Raw genomic sequence first — 12,933 nt, forward strand, 5'->3', positions numbered from 1 at the left:
AACACTACAAGCACCTTAGGCAAACTTAAGCAGTGACATAAATTTGTGTATTGACGACATTTAGAGATTCTTAAAAGTCATGTGTGAATGTATGTGACAAAGCACTGACGCTCTGAAAAGCCAGAGGTGTGACCTTGCAGCCAAGAGGGGTTTTCAACGAGCTGTCTCTCCTTCCTGTGCAGCGCAGTGGCAATCAACCGTAGACACACAGTGCGTCATGGGTAAATTCAAGGCTAAATGTGTACTTCTGAGGAAAGCCAATGAGAGACAGAAAAAAGGTTACATGGGAAAGTGTGGAGCAGAGATTCTGCAAAGAAAATTCTTCTCTTAGTTGTGTAATGCAGCAGAGGCTCTGTGATTTCTCACGACTTATACAACGCGCTCGGCTCAAGCTGTGTGCAACCATGTTCAATCCAAAGACACAACACCACCAGACCAGCTCTGACAGCTACACCCACAATTGAGCATGATGGAGGTAATCGCTGCGCAGCTTTCTCACTGAGGAAGGCCTACATGGGGGAATTTGTCAGGCATAATAAACTCTCCTTACGTTGTCACGGCAGTGTTGAGGAGGAAGGTTAAACTTGGAGCTGTCTGTAAAGCTGTCCCAGTGCAGCAGCAGTGCTCTGACTGGGGATCAGCCTGGTGTGGCTTCAGTCGGGCCTCTGGGCCACATACCAACGAGTGGGAGGAGGCAGCGGTGGGGCTCAGCCAGGCGCTAAAGACTTTGACACTAACATAATCACTGATAATTGATTCGGCTGGTGAGGAAGGTTTAACACTAAAGGATAAAAATGGCAGCGGCGGCGGCAGCGCAGCACTTTGGCTTAATGTGAGTTGATGGGGCTGACACCACCTGTCACACACCGTCTAATCACACGAGAAGACACGATTCTGAAGACATACACATATCGTCACATTACTTTCAGCCCCGGCTGAGCTCGGCACCCTCAAAGGGGCTTTGATCAGCAGCGGCCCAAGGAGAGTGATGGGGCGCAGAGGCCAAGGGCAGCTGAGAGGAAGAGATGGAGGACGTTGGAAAAACAGACAAAGAAGACAGGCGTCCTTCGTTATCGCAGGGTCGACAACCCCGAAGTATTAAATAGTAAACCAGGAATGGACCGTTTCCAAGGGTAAAAAAAATATTAACAGTAATTGAGTGCAGCCCTCACAAAAAGTTTATCTATTTTTTATTATCTGTACATTTGCTTCATATTTGTAATAATCAAAGTGGTGCAGAATTCACTTGACGTTGCAGTTACAATTCAGCTGATGCTGTTCTCATTAGCCTATAATAAAATGACAACTAACAGTCAACATACAAAGCCAACTGCTTGTTATTGTAAAGTGCCAACCTGTGGAAAACACTAATATATCTGAGCTTGTTCTCATTCTTCACAGGCAATAAATACATTTTAACCCGTTTCACCTGTGATTTGAGCAGTCCCCCGTTTCTTACCGTGGCAAAACAATTCTAGTCGCCCTCACAGCTTTGTTATTAACGTATAATGGAGACGCACGAGGTAAGTCTAGTGGCAAGGACCGGGGTGTGCCTGTTTGCTGAGTGAACTGATGAAGACAGAGGGCTCCCTGTAGCCTTACAGTCAAAGTACTGATAAATTGGCCAGCCTCCAGCCTTTCCTCAACTGCAGAAGGGATGTGTGCGCGCATGAGAATCAACATGGACACCAGCTGGACTAGAACTGACAACATTAAGTGGCAGTGCACACGTTTTCACGAACGCAGGGAAGCCACAGGCACAGAGGTGGAGGAAGGCCTCTATTATATCACTGAAGAGTCGTGTCACTACAAAGGTGTCAGTCGGACTATCTATGCTCCACAACAGCGCCGGCAGCCTCATCTTCCCGAATTAGAGGTTGCAGACACACAAACAGACATTTCCAGCTTGTGCTGCAGACATAAGTACACATCATCTCATGCGAAAAAATGGCTGGTGGGAGATCAAAGATTGTACAGATGTTTAAAAGAGCCACCGGTGCTACTTCAAAAGCCTGCATGGTTTAGATATCTTACTTGGAAGTAAGGGAGGACAGGGGGAGACTGGGGAGTGGAAAAGGTGGTAAAGGGATGGGCAGGCGGCCAGTGAAAACCACAGACAGGAGCGGCAGGGAAAATACTAAGACAGGGATGATGAGAAAGTTAGAAAAACGTAAATGAGAAGCTGCTGAGTAAAAGAGAAAGAGAGGGGAGAAAATGTGAGGGATTATTACAATGTGTTAAAAGTGTTGGAAGAGAATCTGAAGGGCTGAACAAAGCTGACAATGAAAAAATGTGTGTGTGTGTGTGTGTGTGTGTGTGTGTGTGTGTGCGCGTACGGAGCACTGGAGGAAACGACAATGCCAGAGACATTAAGAGCATAATTTGTGAGAAAAAGCGCAGAAAATAAAAAAGATGAAGAGAGGTAGGAACAAAAAGGGAGAGGTATAATGAGAGGAGAGAAATGATCCCCAGAGAGGAGACCCATGGCATCTGTCATAAGCCAGCACCACAGGAAAGAAGAGAAAGGGGATTGTGGCAGTTCCTTTTCTCCGTCTTGAATTCCCTGACTATCGTCCGCCGGCAGCTGGAGGCTAAAGTTAAGGCCCAGCGTCGGCCACCAGGGACAGCGGAAAGGCCTTGAGAATAAGTCACCCACAATCACGGACCCAAACAAAACTCAGGGATGCACATCTGCATCATTAGCAGAGGAGCCCACAGTCTCCCGATATCTGTGTGCGCGACAGATCCCTCAGAAATGTGGCCACCACAGTCCCTGTGCACACAATCATCCTCTGCACAATCGCCATACAGCGATGTCAGCCTCTTCTTCATGAATATTCATCTGCCTCATTAACAATCAAGTGGGGAAACACAGCATATTGCAAGAGACTCCCGTTACTTGGAGAGAGAAGGAAAGTTAAAGGAGAGAGAGAAGAGGGAAAGAAGAGGAGGGACACATGGCGACTGTAGAGGAAGTAAAGTGGAAGAGAAAGGGAAGAAGAGGCAAAGTCTCCGTTTATTTGCCAACAAACTTTTATGAATCTCAAGAGGCGAGGAGAAAAAATGTCCTATATTGTTCCGGGAGCCGATACCCTCCTGTCGCTTTTCCTTATGAAGCCAGAAAAAGGCAGTTCGAAAGCAGCGTCAGCAGCAGGGACAGCACAGCGGGAGAACGGGCTGGGAATTACAGACCATTTTCCCTGTAAATCCTCGACCAGTAAGGGCTTTAAAACAGCTGCAATTTCTCCACTAATGTCTGACGGTTCACAGTAACTGCTAAACTGCAGGGGATATGTGTGAATACACCTCAACACGAGCTGTACAGACATCCGTGCAGCCCCCATCCTTATTCAGCAACAAAGCACACTTACAGCGCACACACAGATGTACAGAGCCAGGCTGTCTCCTGCACCGACACTGAGTTTGTTGGTCCACTCAGCCACACGCATTCTCTCTGAGCCGCTCGCCAATAGACACAGATGCAAACACAAACTACCACACACAGAGAGAGGATTATTTTTGCTTTATGTTGTAATGCCAGTGAATCTTTTAACAGGAACTGCCACCAGGGGAAATCTTCAATCCTGCAGCTGTGTCCTCAGAGAGACTCTTGAAACTGTAGAAACAGAAGACTCCATTTCATTTACTTCTTTCTCCGTGGCTTTGGCGACAGGAACAGCTGGCCACTTGAGGAGAAGGAGATGAGGCAAAGTCGGGCAACGCCCAAAACGTTGCCCCGCCAGAGTCATTCTGGTCCTTTAAAGGGCACTGACAGAACCCGCTGTACCATAATTGGACCTGGTCTCTGGAAATCAATACTGCTGCTTACATGAGGGGCCTCCACCAAAGCTATTTCATATTCCACCTTCTATACGCAGCTCCAAGAAAAAAAAAACACAACCCCTCAATTTCAGAACACTATGAACTATTGATTTCACAGCCACCACTCTTAGCCTTCCTCCGCCTCCTTGCGTCTTCTCTTTTCCAGTCTCCACCCCTGACATGTAACTCCTTTCACCCTTTCTGTTAAAGGGAAACAGGAGTGTTTTCTATTTGGGGGGTTGGGGGGGGGGGGGGGGGGTCTTATTGAAATCTCTTACAAAGTCTTTGTAAAAGAAATAGTTCCACCGAAGAGCAACATGAATCACAAGGGCAACACTCAAATATTTTAATATAATTCTTTCTCCCTATACAAAGTAGATACCACAGTGTCAGGCGTATAAGAATCAAGTCAGCCATGCTAATATTTTATAGTATAACTTCAAATTTCTCTGTAAATAGCTCCACTATACTACTAATACTATACAACTATTCTAGCAGAAATGATTTATTAATAGCAAGTCTAGAAGTTATCATTATTTCCCATCATTCAAAATCTAGAAAAAGTATATTGCCTGTATTATTCACTCAACGTTTTTAGATGATATGGACTTCACTTTTGGGTACACATCTCTTGCCTTCAAAAACATCATAAAAATTATATCCTTCTCCAGTTATCCAAAAGCTGGATAATCAGCTTGATAAGCACAGGTGCGGTTAATAGCACCAAACTGGATCTAAGTTCTTAGCGGTGAGATTTTTAACTAACTGTGTTGTCATTAATTCATATTCAGATGACTTCCCTGGGTCACGAGTTGTGCAGAGCAGCTTGGCAGAGACCAGGGACCTGGCCAGTTCAAACCACAGGTCCAAAGTCAGCATGCATGCATGATTTAAATACATCTACATGGCAGATGGCGAAAGAACTGGCTCGTAGCTGGCTCCGAGACAGAAGCGGCAACGTAGGAGAAGCAGAAGCTGAACAAGTATTAGAGTGAGGAATGGCTTGGCTTGTCTTTAAGATTACTTTTCCTCTTAAAACATTCACTTCATCTGTGTCACTCCTGCTCCCTACTTGTTATTGGAAAATAGCTCCATGCAGGAACGGTGGGAAAACCATTCGATGCCGCCTCTGTCTGCATCAGTCACACGCTGACACACACATTCACAGAAAATACATCTCATCCTGCATATCCGAAACAGCCAATAGCACAGGCAGGCATTTGCGACCCCAATCCATATTTCAATTTCCCTCCTCTCATGCAAACTAATTCAATACTTGTTGCCTTCCCTCGCAAGCGATCAGCAATGTGAGAAATGAGCTTCTTCTCGTGCTGCATCTATAAAAGGCCCAATCACACACATTTTTGAGTGGGCTTCTGCCTATATCAATTATGTCTTAGTAGATCTGAACACTGGCAGATTCTTGGAAGTAGCAGTGGAGGATAGAAAATCCATGCCACATTTGCACCACATTGTAATACATAATGCAAGTTTTTTTCAATACATTTTCTGTTTAGAGAACATTCAGACTACATCAGCTACATTTAAAACTCAGCACACTGGCGGTGCTTCAATCGAGAGCAGGTCCTTAACGCAATTAAGCAAACATTAAGCTAAAAAAAAAGTCTAAATGAGGCAGTCGAGGAAGGAGCACAAACATAAATTACACAGGATTTTTTTGGTTTTCTCTTCTGAGAACTTGTAAGCGCCCCTCACTAAGCCAGAAGCAGAAACATCAGCCAATAGTGGACAACTGGCCACAGCAGGAGCCCAGTGTTCAGCCAGTTTCAGTATGTTGTTTTAATCCAGCTCATTAGTGGGGAAAAGCTCCATCCATTTCTGACCAATGAAGGACTTTCAATGACTTTGTCTTTCCTCACTAACTAGCATTTGATGTGCTGACTGCTGAAGCATCTTACAGTGTGACGCCAAAGAACAAACTCTTACAGCCTCATATCTCCCCCAGCAGCACCATCGACAAAGCAATTCCCCTAAAGCACAGAGCCAAATAAGAATATATGAGTGTAAATAGATACAGTCGTCGGCTACTTGGCTCGGCTCAGCTCAGACTGAAAAATGGTGCAGTGCAGAAACATTTTGTTTGTTGAAATTCCCTCAATCACTGTTTACTTGACATCACTGATGTAGACAGTATATTATTGATTTTTACAGTCACTGTCCTTCAATTCACTGTCATCCAGTCTGTGTTTGATCCTAAAGTGCACACGCCAACATACCCACACCTATTTGATGTTGCCGAAATGGGCAAAGATGAGTAACAACACCCACTCAAACCGAGAGGCCTGGCTGCACTCTGTGCCCATGTAAAGGGAGAGGCGAGCAGGTAATAGCGACAAATTTCAGGGCTTAAACAGCGACAGCTTTACGATGCCCGAGCGGCCTCTATGACTCCATTCCTGTCAGATTCTATTAGCTTGGCCTCCACCGTGTGTTTCGATTGGCTCTTGGCCTATTCCCAGCAGTTACAGAAGCACCTCCCGTAAATAAACCAAATGGCTGCATCTTGTAGTATATGAAGGGAGGGGGGGGGGGCTCTCGGCCGCTTGTGTGTAAAGAACATCTGACAGAGCGGCTGAAAGCTGAATATACAGCGCGGAGCAGAGTGGACAAAGTCGGCTAGAGGGAGAGTGTGACACGCATCATTGTAAGAGTTTAAATTTGACTAGTGTTTAAGAGGAATACAAGCAGCCAAGCAACAAAAGCACTTTTAAATCAAGACAAGTGGTCTCACTCTACTACACACACACACACACATACACGCTCCTATCAACAAAAGAAAGAGTGAGTCTACATATCTGCCAGCTGCCAGGTGCAAGTCTATGGAAAGGCCACCTGTCTAATAACCGTTTTTGATGCATACACTCTGGCAATATGAAACAGAGCATCTGGCCATTCCCCTCCAAACTGATGGTGTTAACAGCCCGGTCGGTGTTCCTCTTACCTAGAATTTATTGGGGTGCTTCATCCAAATATGTTTTCCACACTCCCAAAAAAAACATTATTTGGTGTTCATAAATCCAACCGATCAGAGCTTGTGATTGAAGCTTTGCCACCGACTCTCAACTACCAGCTGTCTGCTGGATATTTTTTTTTTAAAGAGCACACAGTGTTTCCTTCAGTGTGAAAATGTATTTGTTGTTATCAACCAAGAAATGAGAATCGGTTGAGCTATTTCATAACCAAGTGACTTGTTCTTTTATAAACAAAAATACCCCAAGAGTAAAATAGGATGGAATAATCAATTCTAATATGAATTATTAAAATGCAATGCTTGACATACTCAGCTAAATTAGTTTTTATGGCTTTGAAATGACTTTTCCTTCAAAAATGTATTAAAAAGAAAGGCTGGCAGGACTATTTGCACAACAAGTTGACAATCAGGTATGCTGTAAAAACATACTGCCAATAATATACAGTGGTATCTTTTAATAGGAGTAATAACATAATTTGCAGCAAACTTAAGCACACTATATTCAAATAAACAGCACACCTATTTATATAGAGAATATTTGAATATATTAGCAGTGACTGTAACAGAGAGTCAGAGAGTCTTGACAGTGGACCAGTATAGGCAGGAACCTGAAACTAGCAAAGCAAAATTGACTACGTGTGTATCTACGGTTAGTCTATTTTTTTTGGCTGTTTTTTTTTTTAATTAAATTTTCTTCTTGCTGATGTTCAATAGTAGTATCAGTTGTTTATGAATCTCTCCGCATGGAGACGAGCCCACAGGTTGCACAACTACCAGAGTTGATACTGAAAGAATTTGGCTGAAAACAAAAGCTACTGAGGCAGAAACATCTGTGTGCACTTCAAGTCCAGTAACACATCCTGGCGAAAAGAGAGCAACACGGTTGATGTAGTTCAGTGAAGTGAGGAAGGTGCAGGCATGTACACTCGAGAAGGAAACAACCCCTTCACAAAAGCATGGCTAAACACAGGAGAGTTAGCTCTTTGGGTCAGGATTCGGGCAGTCCTCTTACACCTGAAGGACAAAGGACATCTTGAGGACAACGACACGCGCATTTCAGACAGAGAAGAGGGGTGCTCTAAAAGAGAAGTAAAGGAAGCCATCTATGAAAGATTAGAAAACACTTATCTGAACTGGGGCGTTGGACTGAAACACATTCACATTTGTTTTACTGCCCATGCAAATTTGCATGCTGTGTGAAAATAAATAACACAAACTGATATTATAAAATTAGACCAACTTACACTTCACGTCAGCTATATAATATTTAAGATTACATTTTTCAATTCAATTTAAGAATTTTTCATCAGTTCAGGTCTGGCATAACATCAGGCATAACATTATGACCACCTTTCCTAATATTGTCTAGGTCCACCTTGTGCCTCCAAAACTGTGGTGACTCATCAGAGAATGGACACGGGTCTTCTGAGGGTGTCCTGTGGTGTCTCTGGTAACAGAATGTTATTAGTGGGGGCCTTTGGGTCCTATGGGTCCCCAAATCTCTGTGGATCATCCCATAGACACTTGATCAGTTTGGGATCTAGTGAATTTGGAGGCCACGTCAACACCTTGCGCTGTCCATGTGTTTTGAGTGTTCCTTAACTGTTTTTATGTGTGTGTCTGCGTCAGGCTGCATCCTGCTGGGAATGGAGTGTCATCGCTATGGGGTGGTTGTGTCTGCTCTAGGTGGATAGTACATGTCTAAGTAATATCTACCTAAATGCCAGGTTCAAAAGATTCCTAGCAGAACACTGTATTGTCACAAGATGGTCAATCTTATTTACTTCTCTTTCCTCTCAGTGGTTCTAATGTTGTGGCCGATTGGAGTACAAGGACACTGACAAACGACTCAGACTATTCTTCTAATTGCTCCGTCTGGCTACAGATATGGAATTTTAAAATGGAGAACTCATTTTGGTAACTGTTTAGCCACAATGGCCCCATAAATATTCTTGGAATAGAAGAGAATAGTTTATATATAAAATAGGATATATAAATATATATGTATATATATTAGTGCCTGTGTGGGAAAGCAGGTATGTGTTTTTGGATTTATTCGTCTTCTTTCTATGCTTCGTCTTTCTGCTTCTGTGTGCTCCTTTTTTTTTTGCTTTGAGATATGAACAAGTATGAACTTCCCATACCAGTGTAATAGTCTCTCATGTGACGGTGACGTCACATCCTTTTTGGTGCTGAGAGCAAGATCATTTTGATGCTGTGACTGGCTCACATAAACTCAGATGTGATTTATCACATATCGGATAGCATACAGTAGACTTCAGAGGCAAATGCAGCATTTTATTTTGTGGCTGGATTTGGAGTTTCATAAAATGGCATTTATTTTTCCAAACTTTTACACCAAAGCAAAACTTGTGTATCAAGAGTCCCTGAGAATCTGCGAGGAATGTTAGAATGAGAAAAATGCCAAAGACTATGAAATTCAGATAGTTTTACAATAGACTGCTTTGAACCTAACAAGACTCTTTTCAGACCATGTCTGAACTCCCACACGCCTCCTTGCTCATGCATATGAGTCCACTACAGCCAAGCAAAAAACTATGGTACAAAGCAAGTGAATTTTTAGAATACACATTACAGGGTTTTCACTGCCAAATACAGCCACATAAGGAACTTCTTGAACTTCTTCCTCGCTACTAATCAACACATAAACACATGACTTTCCTTTTACGGCAGCCAGCTAATTTTTGGGAGAGAACTGTTACATTTTGAAATTTGTTTCATCTATACAGCACACAATACAGAGTGCTGCTTTATATCTCTTTTTATTGTCTCCATCAATTGCTGTTTCACTTGTTTTCGTTCATGTTTGAATACTGATAATTTGTTTTCAGAGAAAAAAAGCACAGTTTGAATTTACTCAAGTGAGTAAGTAACAGTGTCGTCACTGATTTATCTGATCCTTATTCATCGAATCCTATACTGATATCTAACTCTATTTTAAGTGGATATATTGTTTGCAGTAAAATACTGTAGCTGTGGGTAAATCCACCTGCATGTCGCAAAAATGTTGTTTATAAAATTAAGTCTCAGTTCTTCATGTGGATGAATGTGAATGATCAAATTCACCACTGTTTCAAATGTCTTTATGACTTATTTTGTTTCCGGCCATCCTGCAGAGGTAACACTGGGACCTCACCCTGCATTGCAGTAGCCTTCTGGACTCTTTAGCCTCTCCATTCAGAGGCTTTCTGGCAGAGTGAAACCTGCAGCTGTCCTGCACTGCGCATGGAGAAGCAACAGAGGAGGAGAACTGTGGTCACTATTTGGCAGGATACTCAGGCTGAGTCTGAGGACACGGCAGAACATGTTTCTTAGTGCGGTCTCATTATTTTGCAGGTCCCTATGGAAATTTCCCCACTGATAATTTTTGCCGTGACACACACATGTAGCCAGCAGACCTCGGCGCGACACAGAAAATGTCCAAAAGCAGCCGGAAAGTACAGCACAAAGAGGAGCAGCCCATATAACGACCCTGAGTCTCCAGGAACTTGCTAACATTAGCCAGCTAGCGGCTAATATTCCAGCTCAATAAAAGTGCTTCCACCGTTAAATCACGCCCAAACTTCTAACGTACATTATCACGGAATGAATATGAAAAAGTACAAGCGATGCGTACAGGTAGAGCTCGTTCCGAAGCTTTTAAACTCACCTTTGTTTCGCAGTTGGACGAAAGGGATGAAGGATTTTTGACAAGAGCTGTCACTGCACTTCCGGGTTAGCCTGTGACGTGTACAGACGCCCTGTCAGCGCCTGGCCATGCTGGGATTGTTTTGGTCTGGGACGCTGGAAAAACACGCGTTCTTTACAGCATCTCATCATACTCTTTTTTATCACTGATGCCCAAAATGTTGTCTGCACAGCAAGCTAATTGCCATAATTGTAATTAGATTAGAACCCATAATGAACACATTATCCTGTGCAAGGGAAATTTAAATATCCATTGTGCGAAAATTATCTATCAATTCCTTTCTGTTCAGCTACGGGGGCAAAGCAATTCATGTAACATATTGCGTATATATTTCTTTTTGTTTGTTTGTTTGTTCAGTCGTTATTTTCTTAATAGGCTATTTAAGGAACCAAAGGAAGTGCACATATATCACTTTTAACACAGAGATTACGCACAGTGGTCTGGCCATCAAGTCATCTTAATATTTTTCATCAGGACAAAGTAGTGGATTAAACAGAACAATTATGAAGCTCACAGGAAACTCAGGAGTAGCAGAAATGGAAACACAAGCGTCTCAAACAAGATACAAGAAATACACAAAAATCAAACGCTGCAAAGTTGCACTCGGTTTGAATTACCTTAAGTATTTAATTGTAATGTACTGGCCATGTACAGTTAATGCAAATGAGTGCAGTTTCTTAATATTCCAGATCAAAGGACAAATACATTTCTGCGTGTGACTCATGTATTTCTCAAATGTTGAAATAACTGGTTAAAGGTTACTACCTCATCCATGTGCCCTTCCAAACTCTAAACGTATTCTGCTGTACTGGTGCTGATGCCTTTTCACCCATGCAAAAGAAAAATAAAGCATGCCAGACATTCAGCAATCAAAATCATTGAGGCTGAATGACCGGCCAGACCTCAAAATTAAAGCGGTGCACCTTAGCAATTACACCAACCAATGCCGAGCAAAATACTCCCCACATTACTATTTTATGGCTTCAGATGTAGGACTTTAAAATAAATGTAGGTGCTATCTGCCTCTTCCACCAAAGCAGGCCAAATTAATATACCTTGCATAACACCAAACACACTCTTGGCCATAAAGTTGGAAAAATGTCAGACACATTCCACTGTTAATTCCTATTAATATATATAAATTACATTGTCACAAGCAGTTCACAAGATGAGGTGAAAAAAGTATTTTTAATACAACTTTATGGCCTACGGTGTATACTGTATATGTCAGTATTTATATGTGAGTGAGGAAGTCTGTATGTTAGGCTTACTTTGTGATCTGTCAAGTCAGTAATTAAGAGCTACAAAGGAATAATTGATCCTGATGTTGAAACTGTGTATAGATTAAAATGTGTAAAACAAATGTTGCCAAGGTTGAAGCCATATCAGAAATAAAAAAATACCTTACAGATACACCTCAGGCTGTCCACACTAATTGCTCTGTTTTTGGTCAATATAAGCACAAATCTGTTTTTATTTCGGGGCAAGCCATATTAAATGCAGGAATTTTGCTACATGTGTGGTTTTAGTGAATTATTGCCCTCGGGAAAGTAGGTCATAGCAGCAGGAAATAGATACGAGCAAGGCAAGTAGGGATTCAGAAGATAATGCAACAAGCAATTAAAAATGTACCGAGAATAATACAAAACATAAATTAGAATGCAGTGCCTTTGTAAGAATGTGCGGCTTTGCTGGTTCGATGGCGTTACATGAAAAGATGTGATATAACATGATTATGATCTTGATGCAAGCATTTAAATTGACTATGAAAGGAACGACATGCAGGCTTGTTTATGCCGCGGCTGTGAGTAGGCAGTGTTAGAGATATTAAGTCACCACTCGTGGGTAGCTGCCCATGTAGGGTACCCTGGCAATTTCGCAGTCTTATAAGAAAACTGTAATATGATTTTCTCTTCTGTTTAAATCACATTCATCAAACTTCAACAAAAGCACTTGGGATGTTCTGCGAATTTGCTGTGAAGCTCATCCAATATGTTGTCTGGTGGGATATTTCATTTAAGGCAAAGCAAATTACAAAGATAAACAAGAGGAGCTGGCAAATGAATAAAGCAGAGAAAGTTGTTACGACACCTGGATAGTCAGGAATGTTTGATCTCTTGAGGAAGACAGTGCAGTAGCGGTGGTATTCACAGGTGGAATTCGCTCTTCTGCCATGTGTTTCCACAGTTTCGAATCGTGTGCACCTGAGCGGACATTTTTTATCGGTATTGTGGGGTTACGAACAATAAACTTTTTTTCAGCCTCTTGTTGTTGATGTTGTTTAATGTACGGTGCATCCCTGCATCGCGATGTGGAATTTTCCCAGCCGGTGGGATGTTTCAGTACATGAAATTGTATTACTGCTTGACAATCCCAGCTTACTCCACAGGTCTGGCACTGTGTTCAGCCG

The 12,933-nt window shown here is 42.4% G+C and overlaps 1 protein-coding gene across 3 annotated transcripts in view; it reads right to left on the reverse strand.

The window, feature by feature from the left end:
• Window positions 1-10,554, reverse strand: part of LOC124998494 (speckle type BTB/POZ protein) — a 73,332-nt gene extending 62,778 nt beyond the window's left edge. For 2 of the 3 annotated variants that reach the window (XM_047572943.1, XM_047572942.1), the window contains exon 1: window positions 10,485-10,554. The gene's annotated coding sequence lies outside the window, so the exon portion shown is untranslated. The remainder of the gene's footprint in view (window positions 1-10,484) is intronic. The other variant, XM_047572945.1, reaches the window with a different exon arrangement.
• Between the last annotated feature and the right edge of the window lie 2,379 nt (window positions 10,555-12,933).

This window comes from Mugil cephalus, chromosome 20 (genome assembly GCF_022458985.1).
Source record: "Mugil cephalus isolate CIBA_MC_2020 chromosome 20, CIBA_Mcephalus_1.1, whole genome shotgun sequence".
NCBI lineage: Eukaryota > Metazoa > Chordata > Actinopteri > Mugiliformes > Mugilidae > Mugil > Mugil cephalus.